Source organism: Eumetopias jubatus, unplaced genomic scaffold (assembly GCF_037043125.1).
Source record: "Eumetopias jubatus isolate StellerSeaLion01/CBP00866 unplaced genomic scaffold, mEumJub1_p1.0 scaffold_8, whole genome shotgun sequence".
Taxonomy (NCBI): domain Eukaryota; kingdom Metazoa; phylum Chordata; class Mammalia; order Carnivora; family Otariidae; genus Eumetopias; species Eumetopias jubatus.
Window position 1 is genome coordinate 57,533,892 of NW_028274814.1, and position 18,582 is coordinate 57,552,473.

An 18,582-nucleotide genomic window follows, 5' to 3' on the forward strand; every position below is an offset into this window, starting at 1 on the left:
TTACCCTGAAGTTCTCCACCCTCCCTCCCCCCAAAATAACTAGCGGGTAAAGCAGGAATTCTTATATTCCTTGATGAGAAGGGGGAGACTGACGTAAAGAGGTGAAGCTCCTGCCTAGCTAGACCTCAGTAAGAGAGCTGAGACTAAACCCAGCCTCCTAACTTCTAACTTGGTATTCTTTTAATCACAACATAGTAATACAGATATAAAAAGATTAAATCAAACACAGATTTGAACAGAATGTCAAAAATGTTAAACATAAGAAGGAAGTAACAGAATTAAAATATATCCGTTAATTAAATGTGAATAGGTCCAATTCTACTAACTCATACTGTCAGGTGGAATTGAGGAGTACTTAAAAGCACATAATGAAAGGTTGAAAATAAAGGGATGGGCCAGGCAAATGCAAACAGTATAAAAGCGGAGGTGGTAATATAATGTAATTTAAAGTAGAATTTAAGGTTAATGCACTGGATATAATGAAATAAGATAGTATGTAATAATGAAAGGCCCAATTAATTAACAAAGTAGCTGTAACAGTCATAACAAGTAGGCACCAAACATAGATGGTATATTTCAGAGCAAAACCTGTTCAAAACACAAGAGAATTTGATGAAGATACAGTTATATTAGGAGATTTGTTGTATCTCTTTCATAATTAAATAGATCCAAAAATCACAAATGAGACCATAGGGAAATAGAATAACACAATCAACAAATTTTTTTTTTTTTAATTTTAAATAATCCCTATACCCACGTTGGGGCTTGAACTTGCCATCCCAAGATCAGGAGTTGCATGTTCTACTGACAGAGCCAGCCAGGTGCCCCTCAATGAACAAGATTTATTTATTTCATTGAGAGAGATCCCGGGGGTAGGGCGGGGTAGGGGGGTGGGAAGGGCAGAGGGAGAGGGAGAGAGAGTCTTAAGTGGACTCTGTGCTGAGTGCGGAGTCTAACGCAAGGCTCGAATCCCATGACTCTGAGATCATGACCTGAGCCGAAACCAAGAGTTGGTCGCTTAACCGACTGGGCCATTTGAGGCACCCAATCAATAAATCTTTTGAGGGAAGAACTCATTACTTCAAAAGCCCATGGAACAGTTTTACAAAATCGGTCTTGGACTTAGTAGCAAAGTAAATCGTAAATCAGAAAGAAGCAGAAATTTTATACTACATGTTCTCTGGTAATTTATTCTTTTAGAAAATATTTTTGATCTGTTATATTCCTAGCATATGAGTAGGTAGTGTGGTTTTTTTTTTTTTAATTACTATACAAATTGCCCTCATTTTGGTATACAGTTTTTTTAATTTTAACAGGTATTATACAAATGTATACAGTCATTTAATCATTACCACAGTAAGGATATTAAGCAGTGCCATCCTTCTAAAAAACTAGTGTCTTTTTAGTCATACTTTTCCCCTGCCTCTAGCCTCTGGCAGCCACTGGTCAGTCTTCATCACTATAATTTTATCTTTTTGAGAATGTCCTATAAATGGAATATATCCTGTAAAGTTTTCAGACTTTTTTTCACTTAGCATAATGCCTTTGAGCTGTATCCAAGCTCTTGCATGCCAGTAGTTTGTTTCTTGTTACTGCTGGGTTGTATTCCATTGTGTGTGGATGTTTCAGAGTTGATTTATCCATCCACTTATTACAGGACATTGGATTGTTTCCAGTTCTTGGTGGTTATGAATAGACCTGTATAAACAATTTAGGTACAGGATTTTATATGAATATTAATTTTTATTTCTTTAGAGTAAATACCCAGTAATAGGATTGCTGGATCATATGGTAAATGCATGTTTAAGTTTGGAAACTATTCCATCCATGTTTTAATAAAGTGATTGTATCATTTTACATTTCCACTAACAGTATATAAAAGTTCCTGTTTCCACATCCTCACCTGTTATACTTAGCACAATCAGACTTTAAAATATTAACCGTTCCAATAGGTATGTATGTGTTGGTAGTCTCATTGTGGTTTAATTTGCATTGTCTAATGACCAGTGATGTTGAGTGTCTTATTTGCTGTCCGTTGAGCTGTATTTTGAGTGTGTGTGTGTGAAGTGTATAAATCTTCTGTTCATTTTTTGTTTTTTCTTGTTGAATTTTGAGAGTTCTTTATATATTCTGCATATGAACCCCTTATTACGTGATATATGCTTTGCTGATATTTTCTTAGACTGTGGCTCCTCTTGTCATTCTCTTAACAGTTTATTTCTAAAAGCAGAAGTTTTTTATTTTGATGAAATCCGGTATATCAATTTTTTCGTATTAATGATGGTTTCAGTGTTATATCTTTTGCTTAACAGAGGGTTGCAGTGATTTTTCTTAATGTTTTCCTCTAGAAGTTGTATGGTTTCATGTGTTACATTAGGTCTGTGATTCATTTTGAATTAATTTTTGGATACAGTATGAAGCATATGAATCGAAGTTCTGTTCTTTTCCTTTCTTTTTTCTTCTCTTATATATTCTAAAACTATTTGTTGAAAAGTCTGTCCTTTCTGTAGTGCATAGCTTTTGCACCTTTGTAAAAACTTAGTTGTTTATATATGGTAAGTCTATTTCTGGATTCTCTTCTAGCCCATTAATCTATTGGTCTCTTATGTGAGGATGCTTCACTGTCTTGATTTCTATAGCTTTTTTTTTAAGATTGTATTTATTTGAGAGAGAGAGAATGAGAGAGAGAGAGAGAGCACACGAGAGGGGGAGGGTCAGAGGGAGAAGCAGACTCCCTGCTGAGCAGGGAGCCTGATGCGGGATTCGATCCAAGGACTCCAGGATCATGACCTGAGCTGAAGGCAGTCGCTTAACCAACTGAGCCACCCAGGCACCCTTGATTTCTATAGCTTTATAGTAGGCCTGGAAGTCATATATTGTTAGTCTACCAATTTTGTTACTTTTTTCAAAATTATTTTAGCTCTAATGTTTTTGTGTTTCCCGATGAATTTTAGAATCCGTTTGTTGATTTAAAAATAAAAGCCTGCTAGGATTTTTATAGGGGTTGCATTGACTCTATATAGATCAATTTGGGGAGAATTGACCTTTTAACAATATTGAGTCTTAAGGATCACAGAACAAATTATGTGTCTCCATTTATTTAGGTCTTTCAAAATTTCTTTCAGAGTGGTTACATGTCTTTTACATCTTTTGTCAGATTTAGCCCTAAATATTCAATAGATTTTTATTAAAAAATGTTATTTCAAGAGAAGAATCCTTTGTTTATTGCTGATATTTAGAAATACAATAGATCTTTTAAACGTTTAGTTTGTATCCGCCAACCTTGCTAAACTTGCTAAGTAGTTCTGCGAGCTTTTTTTTTTTTTTAAATCTTGTAGATTCCATTGAATTTCTACATTTTTTCTTTCCAATCTGGGTTCTTTTTATTTCTTGTCTTATTGCCCTGGCTTAAAAAAAAAAAAGAAATCTTAAAAAAGGTGAAGAGCCTGATATCCATCTTTTGTTCCTGACATGAAGAGGAAAAATACTCAGTTTTTTACCATTAAGTGTGTTGTTAGCTGTATGTTTTTCACAGATGCCCTTTATCAGGTTGAGGAATTTCCCTTCTGTTTCTAATTTGCCGAGAGGTTTTGTCAGGAATGCATGTTGGATTTTGTTAAGTGCACTTCCTGCATTTGTTGATGATCATATAATAAAGTCCCCACTGATATTTTTTTGCTCTAAATTTTTTATTGTTATGTTAATCATCATTAGTTTCCCCATTGATTTTTTTCATTGTTTAGGATAACCCCACTTGGTTGTGATGTGTTGTTGTCTTATACATATTTTTACTATTTACGCTAAAATTTTGTTTAGGATTTTCATATGTCAACATGAAGGATATTAGTCTGTAGCTTTTAATTATAATGTCTTTGGTTTTGGTATCAGGGTAATGTATAACTCATAGAGTGACTAAGAAAGTATTCACTCTTCTTCACGGTCCTGGAGGAGTTTGTTTAGAATGGATTATTATTTAAATGTTCAGTAGAATTCACTCTGGGCCTGGAATTCTTTTCATGGAAAGGTTTTTAACCATAGATTCAATTTCTTTAATAGATGCAGGACTCTCCAGTTATCTATTTATTTTTAAATCATGGTAAAGTAAACATAAATTTGACCATGTTAACCATTTTTAAGTTTACAGCTCAGGGGCAATAAGTACGTTTGCATTGTTTTGCAGCCATCACCACTATCTGTTTTCAGAACTTTTTCATCACCTCAAAGAGGAACTCTGTACCAATTAAACAATAGCTTTCACTCCACTTTCCCCTCAGCCCGTGGTAACCTTTCTTCTGTCTTCTGTTTTTATGAATTTGCCTGTGTTAGATACCTCCTAGGTGGAATCATACAGTATTTGCCCTTTTGTGAGTAGCTTATTTCACTTAGCTTAATGTGATCAAGGTTCATACATGTTGTAGCATATCTCAGAATTTCATTCCATTTCATGACTGAATAATGTTCCATGATATGTATAAACCACATTTTGTTTATCTGTTCATCGAGCACTTGAGTTGCTTCAGCCTTCTGTTGTAATACTGCCGTCAACATTGTTGCGCAAATATCTGTTTGAGTTTCTGCTGTCACTGCTTTTGGGTATATACTAAGAGTGGAATTGCTGCCTAATACGGTAATTGTATTTGCAGCTTTTTGAGGAAACATCAGATTTTCTTCTGTTCCTAGTTTGTTGAGCGTTTTTTATCATAAAAGGATGCTGAGTTTTGTCAAATACTTTTTCTGCATGAATTGAGATGATCATGTGTTTTTCCCCCCATTCATTCTTTAATGGGATATATTATTTTGAGTGATTGCTCATATTCCACCAATCTCGTATTATGGAGGTAAAACTCACTTTATCATGGTGTATAATCCTTTTAAGAGGCTGCTGAATTACGTTTGCTAGTATTTTGCTGGGGATTTTTTGCATCAGTATTCCTCTGGGATATTGGTCTATAGTTTTCTTTATTTGTAGCATCTTTGTCTGGCTCTGGGATTAGAATAGTGCTAGCCTCCTAGAATGAGCTTGGAAGTGTTCCTTTCTCTTCCGTTTTTTGAAAAGCGAGGAGGGTTGGTGTTAACTCTTTAAATGTTTGATGGAATTTACCAATGGAGGTATCTGGTCCTGGGCTTTTCTTTGTTGGGATGATTTTGATTACTTACGGTCTCTTCAGATTTTCTTTTTTTTTTTAATTTTATTTATTTGAGAGAGAGGCAGAATGAGAGAGAGTGAGCACAAGCAGGGTGAGGGGTAGAGAGAGAAGCAGACACCCCGCTGAGTGGGGAGACCGACGTGGGGCACTATCCTGGAACTCTGGGATCATGACCTGAGCCGAAGGCAGACGCTTAACCGCTTGAGCCACCCAGGGGCCCCAGATTTTCTTTTTCTTGATAAGTCGATTTTGTCAATTGTGTGTTTTCAGGAATTCATTCATTTCATCTAGGTTATCCAGCTTGTTGGTGTATATAATCATTTTTTTGGCTGTAAAATTAGGGGTAATGTCCCCACTTTCATATCTGAGTTTTGTAATTGGAATCTTCTCTTTTTCCTTCGTCTAGTTAAAAGCTTGTCAGTTTTGTCGATCTTTAAAAGAAAGAAAGAAACCAGGCCTTGGGCATGGATTTTTCTCTATTGTGTATCAATTCGCTTTGTCCTTTAATTTGGTTCTGATCGTCATTATTTCCTTCCTTCTATAGCCCTTAGTTTGCTCTTCTTTTCTAGTCCCCTAAGGTGTAAAATTAGGTTATTGAGTTGAGATATTTCTTCTCTTATACTGTGTTTAGAGCTGTAAATTTCCCTCAGCACTGCTTTTGCTACATCTCAAATTTCGGCGTCTTGTGTTTTCATTTGTCTCAAAGTATTCTCTAATTTTCTTGTGATTTCTTCTTTGGCCCATTAGTTGTTGTTTAAAAGGGTGTGATTTAATTTGCACATGTTTGTGAATTCTCCAGTTTTCTTTCTGTCACCGATTTCTAGTTTCATTAGGTTATGATAAAAAATACTTCAGATGAGTTTAGTCTTTTAAAACTTATTCATACTTGTTTTGTAGACACCATAGGGTCTGTCCTGGAGAATGTTTCATAGGCGCTTGAGAGAACTGTGTTCTGAAGTCGTTGGGTAGCATGTTCTCCGGGGCCTCACTGGTCTGTGCTGTTGTTCCGCTGTCCTATTTCTCTGTTCTCTCTCTGGTTGTTTGATCCATTATTGAAAGTGGTGCATTAAGATCTCCAACTAATACTGTATTTGTCCCTCCAGTTATGTGAATGGTTGCTTCATAGATACTGGGATCTGTCCTTTGGTGTATGAGTCTCTTAAGAGACAGCATGTACACTTGGAACTTTGTTATAGATTTATTTATATACTTGGGTATTATTTTTATATATATTCCGCCAACACCGCCTTTAATATAATTACTGGTAAGGGAGGATTTACTACTGACATTTTGCTGTTTGTTTTCTGTGTTTCTGTGTGTCTCAGAGAGTTTTTATCGCTTATTTCCTCTATTACTGCTGCCTTTGGGATTAGTTGATTTCTTACAGTGACACGTTTTGATTCCCTTTTGTTTAAATTCTTTAGGTATTTTGTTTGTGGTCTGTTTCTTTTTGAGTCAATTCTGATAGTTTTTAATCTTTGATGGAAATTGACATTTCATCTGAATTGTCAAGTTTTTTGGCATGAACTTGTTTATAACATTTCCTCAGTTACATTTTCACCTCTGTATAATCTGTAGTGATGTGATCTTTCTCATTCTTTATAATGGTAATTTTTGTCTTTGTTTCTCTTGATCACTTTGGCTAGAATTTATCAGTTTCTTGATTTTTCCTTATAGAACCAATGTTTTGTTTCATTGATTTTACTTACTTATTTTTATCTATTTTTAAGGATTTTATTTATTTATTTGAGAGTGAGAGAGAGTACAAGCTGGGCGGCGGGGCAGAGAGAGAGGGAGAAGCAGGCTCCCCACTGAGCTGGGAGCCTGACACGGGCTCTATCCCAGGACCCCAGGACCATGGCCTGAGCCGAAGGAGGCTATTAAGCTGACTGAGCCACCCAGGGGCCCATTGTGTCTTCATATTCACCTATGTTTTCTTCTGTGATGTCTAATTTTTGTTAATCTCATCCCATGTATTTTACATCTCAGACACTTTCACTTTATCTCTAGATGTTTGATTTGGGTCTTTTTAATCTCATGTCTACTTTTTAAACATGTGCTATACATTTAAAATAGTTTTTAATTTCCTGTGTGCTAATTCTAGCATCTTTGTTCTCAGTCAGTTTCTGTTGATTGCCCTTTACTTCTGACATGGCAGATGATTCCATTGATATGTTCTGGTTTCTCACTGACAAGTATCTCTTTATGATACGGTTGATAATATCTTTGGTAAACTTTCATGTTCCATTCACTGCTTGTTTTAAAGGTTTTATTGATCATAATGTCTAGTTTTAACTGAACTACCCCTCACAAAATAACAGATATGCCTAAAAAAAGATTACTTTAAAAAAACTGAATTAAATATTGTATTAAAAGTGCAAGCCCAAACGAACAACAAGAAAAAGCCAAAATGACAGTTCTTCTGTGGATATTGTGATTTATAAGAAATACATATTTTGCTCCTGGCAGAGAGTTTTTAAAACCCTTTGACTTTCTTAACTGATCAAAGCAGTGATGACGTCTTTTGCTTTTCATAACTACCCCTTCCAAACGTACCCGACTTTATGTTAGCACTCTGACTTCTGGAAAGCCTCTAAGGGTGGAGGCTGGTTGCCTGGAGAACCACCCATGTGATTAGAGGGGTTGGGATTTTCAGTCCTACTCTCTCCTACCTCAGGAGAGGGGAGAGGGAAGAGGGACGGGAGATTCTGTCCAGTCACTGAAGGACAGTGATTTAATCAATCATGCCTGAGTAATGAAACCGTCATAAAAATGCTGAATTTACTGGTTCTGAGAGTTCGGTTTTGGCAAACACATGGAAGTCCTGGGAGGATGGCACGCTTGGAGAGGGCATGGGAGATTTGTGCCCCTTCCCCTCATACTTTTCCTTATTTGTCTCCTCCATCTGGCTGTTCCTGGGTTATATCCTTTTATAGTAAGATGATACTCTAGTGAGCAACTCTTCCTGAGTTCTGTGAGCCACAAATTAATGCAATCAAGGGAGGAGATTGTGGGAACCTTTGATTAATAGCCGGGTGGTCGGAAGCACAGGTAACAACCTGGATTTGGGATGGCATCTGAAATGGGAGTGCAGCAGTCTTATAGGACTTCTTATTAGTTGGCCCTTACCCTGTGGGATCTGACTGTATCAGACTGAATTGAACTGTAGGACACTGATGGCCGTCCCTGGACAGTCAGAGAATATCTGGTCACAGAAGTGTTCAGTGTTGTAGGAGAGTAGAGGAGATACAAAGAGTTTTTTTCTAAGATGTTCAGCTTCAAACCGTTAAGAGCTCCTTGTTATCCACATGAGGAGGTTGAACAGATGGTTTAATCAAATCTAGTAAGAAGTTGGCAAAGTCAGATTTATTAAAAAGATTCCTACTGTGGCCACCTTTTTATAAAAGCAAGTTAAGAGCCACTGGCAAAACAGAAGAACCAGACTTGGTGAAGAAGCCGTTTGAGCAGGTGAAAGCTAAAGAACTCAGTGTCTGCATAGGAGATTCACCAGAGGGACCAAGGAAAGATGAAACCGGGACTTGCAGGGTCTGGATCCAGATGGGGTGCCCTTTCAGGCTACCTGTGTGTATTGACTTTGGTGGTAGGATGCCAGTGGGCATTGTTTCCTGAGGATGTTCTCTGTCACTTTCAGATCTAACATCTCAGAAGAGTAACCTAATGATACATATGACAGAGACCGTCACTAGACTGTCAAGAAACATATGAAAAACAGGAAATTGTAAAAGGGGAGAGGGAGGTAAACACAAACATTTTGGGAACAGTGATTTTCTTTTCTTGGGTAGCTAGGAAAAAGTCAGTCTGCCCTTGAGCATGTTGTCTGGAGTAATTAGGAAAAAAAAAGTTCTTTATGCTCTGAAAAACTTTGAGAATTTAACTGGAGAGTGTGTATGACAGGTTTTCTCTATGTAATGTCTACAGTGGCCTTAATTTAGTACCTGCACCAAGTCAGAACCATTTCCCTCATCTGAATTTTCTCAGGCTTTGTTCTGTTTTTAAAGTATTATGAATAAAATGTGAATAATTTCATACTTTTTTAAAAAAGATTTTATTTTTATTTTATTCATGAGTGACAGAGAGAGGCAGAGGCAGAGGGAGAAGCAGGCTCCCCGCGGAGCAGGCAGCCCGATGTGGGACTCCATCCCTGGTCCCTGGCACCATGACCTGAACCGAACGCTTACCTGACTGAGCCATCCAGGCGCCCTTCATACTTTTTATATAAATGGTGTGGCATAATATTTATTTATCTAGACCTGGTGAATACAAGATTGTTTAATAGGAGTTTTTGTTTGTTTAGCTGCGAAGAAACTTTAACTTAAATTTTTCTGGGACTATGTTATTAGCACTGTCATAATTGCCCCTGATTCTAGGTATGGCTTTATCAACTCCTTTATCACTCTAGCTCAAAACACAAACTTTTTTTTTTAATCTTTGGCATACAGAAAGACCTGGTAAAGTGCATTTTTATTACCTAATTTGTGTTTGTAGTGGATCACCAGAAATCATCCAAGAATTACTCATGTATTTCCATATTGGTGACAGGTGTTCTCGTAAGCATTTGGTATATGAGGGTGCTGTTCATCTTACTTGTGACTGTTCTGAATTAATTGTGACAAGCTCTAATTAGAGCTTTTGAAAGTTTCATTCCAGGCTTCTTGAGCTGATGTTTTGCCTCTGGCCAGTGGGATAGACTGCACATTAATTTTGATACTCTTTAAAGACATGTGCGCAGTTACTGTTCATTTAAGCCAGATGGCATGTGTCAACTCCTGTTCCTGGAAAGGAAGAGGTTTTTTTGGTCGAGGAGGGGGGATTTGTAGTAAAACCTTACTTGTCTTCTTATGGAGCTCTTCTCTTTACATGAATTAGTACTTACAGACGATTTTTCATAGCAATGTAAGGGCTCCTCCTTTCACTTATGAAGAAGATTCTTAGAGGATTGGGCACAGATGTTTTTGTGTGTAAATTCTTTTGCAGTTGTGCAGTAGCAAGGGATCACTGATAAAGTTACATAAAATGAATACTGTTTTTTAGGAGAAAATCAAAGAATTCATAAGAGAAGGAGTAAGTGGCCCTTTTATGTTTTTACCAAGCTGCTTACAGTCAGAATCTGAGTCAGGGGATTGGCTGGCTCTGGACAGAACTCTTAATGATGGAGTGTCGATGCATTTGGAGCCCCTTAGAAAATTGCTCTGATCCAGAGTCAGCCATAGATAGTCTTCTCTACATGAGCACCGTGAATTCCAGCGCTTGGCTTTTAATGTGCATCATGAATCACCTTACATTGAAGTTTATTTTTCCATCAAAATTTTTATTTTTTTCAAGCAAGTACAGGTAGGTAAGTGTTTGAATTCTGCAAGCATTTGGTTTTCATTTATCCTGACTAAATCTTAAGCTGCTGAACTTTAGTGACACTTTTTAATTTTCACATCCATAACTCCCAAGAATTTAGGGTGTGAATTTGGGTATTTGATAAAGTGGCTTTTCTATGTTCTTATTTTCTTAGAAATTGATTTTAAAAGTATTATTTTACTGGGATGCTTATCAACATAAGGTATTGTATATATCCTGTGTGTAAGACACCCGATAAAGTATAATCTGTCACACACATATTATATGAGAGCCCTGATGCAGGGCTCTATCCCAGGAGACTGGGGTCATGACCAGAGCCAAAGGCAGACCCTTAAGCTACTAAGCCACCCAGGGGCCACTGTTCTCTTAATAACAACCCCCTCCTATGTCCTCCCCTAGTCTGACGTTTGAGATTACGAAAAGAATACTATTTTGTGTATATTTGTTTTCAAAACCTTTTGAATCTCCAATTAATGAATTTTTATTAAACAGTGTTGAATATTCATTACCAAGACAATTCATGATTAAATAGAAAACATGTTAAATACTGCGATAACGGTGTATTCAGTGAGTATTCAGTGAGTTTTATGCTCTGGCACAGTAATAGTGCTTAAAAGCATCATTTAAAAAAATACAATTTTAGGGGCGCCTGGGTGGCTCAGTCGTTAAGCATCTGCCTTCGACTCAGGTCACGAGCCCAGGGTCCTGGGATCAAGCCCCACGTGGGGCTCCCTGCTTCTCCCCCTCCCACTCCTGCTTGTGTTCCCTCTCTCTCTATCAAATAAATAAATAAAATCTTTTTTAAAAATATAAGTTTATTGTGAAAAATAATTCATATAATGAAGAAGAATAGGAAGTAAAAGATAAAAGTTCCCCTTGCCAAGCCTCTCCACAGAAAAAAATATTTGAATATCGGCTTTAAACTTCCCAACTTTGGTCAAACACATAAAATTACAAATTCAGAAAGCTCTGTAAACTCTAAACAGGATAAATTTGAAGAAAACCACACTTGGACACATCACGGTCAAATTGCTAAAAGCCAAGGATAAAGAGAAAAATTTTGGAAAGTCGCCTGAGAAATGACACATTAAATACAAAGGAACAACTGGACTGACTTTTCTCCTAAGCTGCAAGGAAGGCCCGATATAAGAATAAGAAACAGAATACTAGAACAAGAGAACAGCACACACAAAAAAGTCACAATCATATGTATTTATTAAAATAAATCATTTTACAAGTGAGTATAGCTATTCTTTCCTTTCCCTCCCTTCACATCGAAAGTTTCTGAAAGGCTTAAATAGTACACTTCATGAGCATGCGGCACCAAGCATCCCCAACCCAGTTTTTTTTTTTAAACATATCCTAATCCGCAATCATTAAGTAAGACTTCTGTTTTCAGCAATAAAAACTACTCAAAATCTTGAAAGATCAGCAGGTAATTAATTAACACTCTTTACCTTCCCTCCAATTACATTCTTTTTTAAACGCAGAAACGAAGGAGGTTAAATCAGCAAGACGACAAGCAGAAAGACTAAAGGAGGCGAGGTTCAGAAACCGGGGCCTCCGGCCTCGGGGGGAGGCTTCTGCAGCCGGGACCCAGCGCACTTACCATTCTTCGGCAAACTCTGGATCACCTTCACCGCCGCCTCAAACCTGGTTTCGTGCACGGATCTCGGGTCGGCCATCTCCAGCCGCCAGCGCCGGCCCCACTCCCGGGCCCAAGGTCTGTCGGCTGGAATCAGGCAGCAGCAGCACCAGCTTTCCCAGGAGCCTGCATGAAACTGGAACAGAGAGCGCAGCCGCGGATCAACATGCCCAAAGGGAGGAGGCCCACGCAGCTGGTCACTGCCCCGTCGCTCGGCCCTATCCAGGCCACACAGATCGAGGTGGCCCAGCTCCTTCCTCCTCCCCGGGGCGTGACCTAGGCCGAGGAGCCGGCCCGCCGAGACAGAAAAACAACTCACCGAGAGGAAGAGCATCTCTAGCACAACACGGAGGGGCTCCGGACACCCGTGGTCGCGGAGCGTCTCTCCCACCCGCAGGACCCTGGCGGAGCAGCCACACTCCCCATCCCGGCGGGGTCCGTCGGTCAGTCGGCGCCCTCCCCACAGCCCCGCCCCAGAGCCACTAAAGGACCCACTAGCTGCCGCCGCCGCTGCGGCCGCTCAGCCGACTCCACCCACCCGCCCCGCGTCCGAGGCGACGACGCGCGCTGCTGTCGGTCGCCCGGGTAGGGCCACAGGAGAAGGCCAGGCAGGGAAGTGAGATGGATCGGGTTCTCGGTTTTTGAACAGGCCGGACGCCGCGTCCGTGCCCGTGCAGCCGGACAGTGGGAAGCGCGCAGGGGACGCGGGGTTGGATCTGCACCAGGGCCCAAAGGTACCGCTGGGCGAAAAAAAAAAAAAAGACCCTGCGATCCAGGGCGCCTGCCCTCTTAGGTTAAGGTTTGAGGAACATGATGGGACATAAGAAAGGACCTTTTTCACTGAGATGACTCTCTTATTCCTTTATCACAAAACTCCTTTATCTCAGCTCATGACCTAACTTTATGCTGAGAAAAATAGAAACGATCTGACAGGAGCATTGATCATCCCACCGAGAGAGTCACCAACCTGTCTGCATTTGTGACCTTAGGCTCTCTGCCTTCGCTCCTGTGACAGTGGATGAACTGTCCCTGCTGCTATCTAGGAGCATCCCCTTTTCTACTTCTCGGATCCCATCCCTTCTCATTCACTGAAGAATCATGTGCCCTCACTACTGGATCACATCAGTCAGCTTTAAAAAGCCTGCCAAAATTACTGTGCATCTTACTAACCAACCAAGTAACCAACCACCCTGCCTTCCAGCCCACACACTCTTCTAGAAGCCACCTGGGTTATCCCTCTCTTTCAAAGCAAAATTGTCATCAAAACTTAACCTATGTAAGCCATTTCCACTTCCTTATTTCACATTTTCTCTTCAGACTCTAAGTGACCTTTGAACAACACCAGTGTGAACTGTGCAGTTCCAGTTACACATGGCTTTTTTTCAATAAACACAGGACAGTACCGTAAAGGTATTTTCTATTATGATTTTAATAACATTTTCTTTTCTCTAGCTTTACCATAAGAATACAGTATGTAATACACACAACATACAGAACATGTGTTAACTGACTTTATCAGTAAGACTTCAGGTCAATAGGCAATTAGCAGTTCAGTTTTGGGGGAGTCAAAAGTTATACGCAGATTACCGACTTGCGGGGGGGCGGGTGTCGGGACCCCTACCCCCACATTGTTCAAGGGTCAACTGTACTCTAACTAGGTTTTTGTTCTCACCACTCCGTGGAAACTTTTCTTTCTTTTTTTTAAGATTTTATTTATTTATTTAACAGAGAGAGACACAGCGAGAGAGGCAACACAAGCAGGGGGAGTGGGAGAGGGAGAAGCAGGCTTCCCGCCGAGCATCCCCTGGGATGAGCCCCGCATCGGGCTCTCTGCTTGGCAGGAAGCCTGCTTCTCCCTCTCCCACTCCCCCTGCTTGAGTTCTCTCTCTCTGTCAAATGAAAAAAATAAAATCCTTAAAAAAAATACCCAATCTATCAGCAGAGCCTGTCACCTTTACCAACCAAAGATCTCCTCGATCTGCCAACCTTCCGGAAGCCACCCATAACCACTCCCATAGTCAAAGGCACCAGCATTATTCATCTGGGCCATGACAAGCCTCTTGCTTCTGCTTCTCATGGACCATTTTCTGTACAAACAGGTCTTTTTAGAAGAATATCAGATCACAGCACTACTCCCCTGCTTTCCACACTTGGAATAAAATCCATTTCTTTACCATACCCTACAAGGCCCAACATGACCTTTTAAATTTCACCTCCCACCGTCACCACCTTTGCCCCCAACATACACTATGCTCCCAGCCCACAAGCTTTCTTCCTATCCCTTAAACACACTAAACTCGTTCTTACCTCAGGAAATATTTGCTATTCTGTCAGCCTGAGATGTTCTCCCTCTAGATCTTCATTTTATGGATTCTTGTTCCAATGGCACTACCTCCAAGAACTTCCCCTAATTACCTCCCATCGCCATCATACTCTCTCTCCTTCATAGCACTACTTACTTATTTAAGTCTGTTTCCTCTACTAGAATGTAAGCTTCATGAGGGCAGGGACTTTGTCCATTTTGTTCATCTGTTTGTTATAGTCTCAGTGTTCAGTAAACGTTTACTGAACTAATGTATCAAAATGAAGGACACCCAGCAAGTAAACAGAAAAGGTAGTACTCAATTCCTTTCTAAAATTGCCTATTACCTTCCACTTACAGCATCCTGCTTCTATCTATAGATGATGTTCTTTTATTTCCATTTCCTAATTCCTAAAAGATTCTAACAGTGGAATAGCTAAACCAGTAATTCCTAAAGCTGGCTTCACATCAGAATCAACTAGGATGGTTTTAGAAACGGTCTTCCAGGCCCAGTTTCAGACCTGTGACAAGGCCCAGGGAACCTGTAACGTTAAAAAAGCTCCACAGTGATAGAGCTTGTCCACTTTTCTAGACAGGGGGTCAACAAACTTTTCCTGTAAAGGGCCAGATGGTAAATATCTTACGCTTTGAATGCCATATGGTTTCTGCTGTAACCACTGAACTCTGCCATGAAGCACAAAAGCAGCCACACACAGCATGTAAATGCACAGGCAAGGTTGTGTTCTAACACAAATGGTGGAACCAGATTTGGTCCCATGCTATAGTCTGCCAAACCCTATTTTACCATGCTTCTCAAGTATTAATGTGCATTCAAGTCACATGAAGATCTTGTTAAAATACACATTCCAGGGGCGCCTGGGTGGCTCAGTCGGTTAAGCATCTGCCTGCGGCTCAGGTCATGGTCCCAGGGTCCTGGGATCCAGTCCCGCCTCGGGCTCCCTGCTCAGGTGGGAAGCCTGCTTCTCCCTCTGCCTGCCGCTCCCCCTGCTTGTGCTCTGTCTGACAGGTAAATAAATAAAATCTTAAAAAAAAATACAGATTCTAATTCAGAAAAGGTGGGTTGGGACTGAAATGAAGCATTTCTAACAAACTCCCAGGTGGTACCACTGCTGCCAGCACAAGGACCCGCAAGGTACAACACACACTGGGTGCCCGGCTTTGCCGAATGCCGCTGTATTCTGACAGGAATGATCTGTGTCCTATACAACTTCACATAATAAGATCCAATTCTTGCTCGTTTGCGCAGTAGTGCTAGCGGCTTCCCTATTCCGTTCTCGGAACCGGCGGCACTCCCTCGTGCTGAGCTGCTACGAAGCCCCTGCCGGCGAGCTCGTAGGAGCTTGGAACCGTCGTCACCCCTCCGTGTCTCACCAGGGGGGGAAAATGGTTGAAGCAGATCGCCCAGGAAAGCTTTTCATTGGTGGCCTCAATACAGAAACAAATGAAAAAGCCCTTGAAGCAGTATTTGGCAAATATGGACGAATAGTGGAAGTTCTATTGATGAAAGATCGTGAAACCAACAAACCGAGAGGATTTGCTTTTGTCACCTTTGAGAGCCCAGCAGATGCTAAGGATGCAGCCAGAGACATGAGTGGAAAGTCCTTAGATGGAAAAGCCCTCAAAGTAGAACGGGCCACTAAACCATCATTTGAAAGTGGTAGACGTGGACCACCTTCACCTCCAAGAAGCAGAGGCCCTCCAAGAGGTCTTAGAGGTGGAAGAGGAGGAAGTGGAGGAACCAGGGGACTCCCTCACGTGGAGGGCACATGGATGATGGTGGCTATTCCATGAATTTTAACATGAGTTCTTCCAGGGGACCACTTCCAGAAAAAAGAGGACCACCACCACGAAGTGGTGGTCCTCCTCCTAAAAGATCTGCCCCTTCAGGACCAGTTCACAGCAGCAGTGGAATGGGAGGAAGAGCCCCTGTGTCACGCGGAAGAGATAGTTATGGAGGCCCACCTCGACGGGAACCCCTGCCCTCTCGTAGAGATGTTTATTTGTCCCCAAGAGATGATGGATACTCTATTAAAGACAGCTATTCAAGCAGAGATTACCCAAGTTCTCGTGATACTAGAGATTATGCACCACCACCAAGAGATTATACTTACCGTGATTATGGTCATTCCAGTTCACGTGATGACTACCCATCGAGAGGCTATAGTGATAGAGATGGCTATGGTCGTGATCGTGACTATTCAGATCATCCAAGTGGAGGTTCCTACAGAGATTCATATGAGAGTTAGGGTAACTCACGTAGTGCTCCACCTACATGAGGGCCCCCGCCATCTTATGGTGGAAGCAGTCGCTAGGATGATTACAGCAGCTCACGTGACGGATATGGTGGAAGTCGAGACAGTTACTCAAGCAGCCGAAGTGATCTCTACTCAAGTGGTCGTGATCGGGTTGGCAGACAAGAAAGAGGGCTTCCCTCTTCTATGGAAAGGGGAGACCCTCCTCCACGTGATTCCTACAGCAGTTCAAGCCGCGGAGCACCAAGAGGTGGTGGCCGTGGAGGAAGCCAATCTGATAGAGGGGGAGTCAGAAGCAGATATTAAAAACAAAACTTTGGACCAAAATCCCTGTTCAAAGAAACAAACAAAAAAGTGGAACCTTTTCTGTCATAACTACGCAAGGACTACTAAAAGGAAAAATTGTGTTACTTTTTTTTTTTAATTTCCTGTTAAGTTCCCATTCCATAATTTTTATGTTCTTGTGAGGGAAAAAAAAGTAAAACCTGTTTAATCTTATTTGACTTTATGACATTGCTTTCAATAAGCAAATGTTAAATGTGTTAAGACCTGACTTGTGTACTAGTGTTGTAATTTTTCAAGTTAAAAGTGTCCCTAAAGGCCACTTCCTATATCTGATTTTTCCCAGTAAATGAGGCAAAGCAATTCTAAGACCTTCCACAAACATCTAGCCATCTAAAATGGAGAGGTGACTCCTTCTGCCTATACAGACAAGCTAGCTATTAGAGGGTGGTCGGGGTATGCTACTCTAGGATTTCAGAGTGTCTTCAACTGAAATCTCAATGTTCTCAGTATGAAAATCCTGAGATCAGATGCTTATGTAAGGAAAGTGCTATTCACCCAGTAAACCCAAAAAAGCAAATGGATAATGCTGGCCATATTTTGCCTTTCTGACATTTCCTTGGGAATCTACAAGAACCTCCCCTTTCCCCTCCCCCAATAAGACCATTTAAGTGTGTGTTAAGCAACTACAGAATACTAAATAAAAAGTTTGACCAAAACCAAAAAAAAAAAGATCCAATTTTTTTTTTTTTTTACAGAAGGAAAAATGAACCTGGCTCTACAGTTAGCACAAGAAAATGATGAACTAAGTACATACATTTTACTGTTCATAAAGAGAAAAATGTAGCAAAAACTCCATTTTAAAATTCCTCATTACTAATGAAAGGATAAATGTTCACACACCTACCTATAAATAACATTGCTTTCGTGCAAATTTCAGGCCTTCGTTTCTATCGACTTCACGATTTTCCTAAAAGGTAAATATAAGGATTAAGAAAAGCTACCAAAATACAGTCAAAATGACAAGTGTCTGACTTCTTACCTTACCAATTTTATTTCCAACCAGCATGTTTACTACGTCATTTCTCGTGCAGTATGTTTTCAATTCATTTAACCAATTATCCAATTTGACAAAGGTATCTCTTCTTGTGACATCATAAACTGAAATAAAAAGGGTCACTTATTAAATAAGCATTAAAAATAAGAGCAATGGCATTATATTTCTGATATGTCACTACAAGCTAATATTTCTATATAGGCAAGTCTGTTTCTAAGCCTTCAAATGCTTAACAATCAGTATCTACTCAGCCAGATGGAAGAAACAAGTGTATTAAAAAATAATAATAAACATATACATACACACACTTCAATTTCATTAAGACACACCGTGAGAGAAATGAAATTATATCCTGTGTGATAACTGAAAATTAATTTAAGCAAAACAACAGCTGTTCCCGTTCTTAACAATAAAAGACATTTATCCAAAAACGAAAACATTCAGATCCAAATCTGTGGCAAAATACCAAACTTTTTTCCATGGATTCAAACATCTATGACCCTGTT

The 18,582-nt window shown here is 40.1% G+C and overlaps 2 pseudogenes across 1 annotated transcript in view; one reads left to right on the top strand and one right to left on the bottom strand.

The window, feature by feature from the left end:
• LOC148163716 (patched domain-containing protein 3-like) overlaps positions 1 to 12,914 on the bottom strand; it is a 46,017-nt pseudogene extending 33,103 nt beyond the window's left edge. The window contains exons 1-2 of the transcript XR_015768832.1: positions 12,482 to 12,914; positions 12,127 to 12,298 (exon numbers count right to left, since the gene is read on the bottom strand). The product of XR_015768832.1 is annotated as a patched domain-containing protein 3-like (transcript). The remainder of the gene's footprint in view (positions 1 to 12,126; positions 12,299 to 12,481) is intronic.
• Positions 12,915 to 15,732: 2,818 nt separating this feature from the next.
• On the top strand, positions 15,733 to 17,100 carry LOC148163717 (RNA-binding motif protein, X chromosome-like; annotated as a pseudogene).
• Positions 17,101 to 18,582: the final 1,482 nt, after the last annotated feature.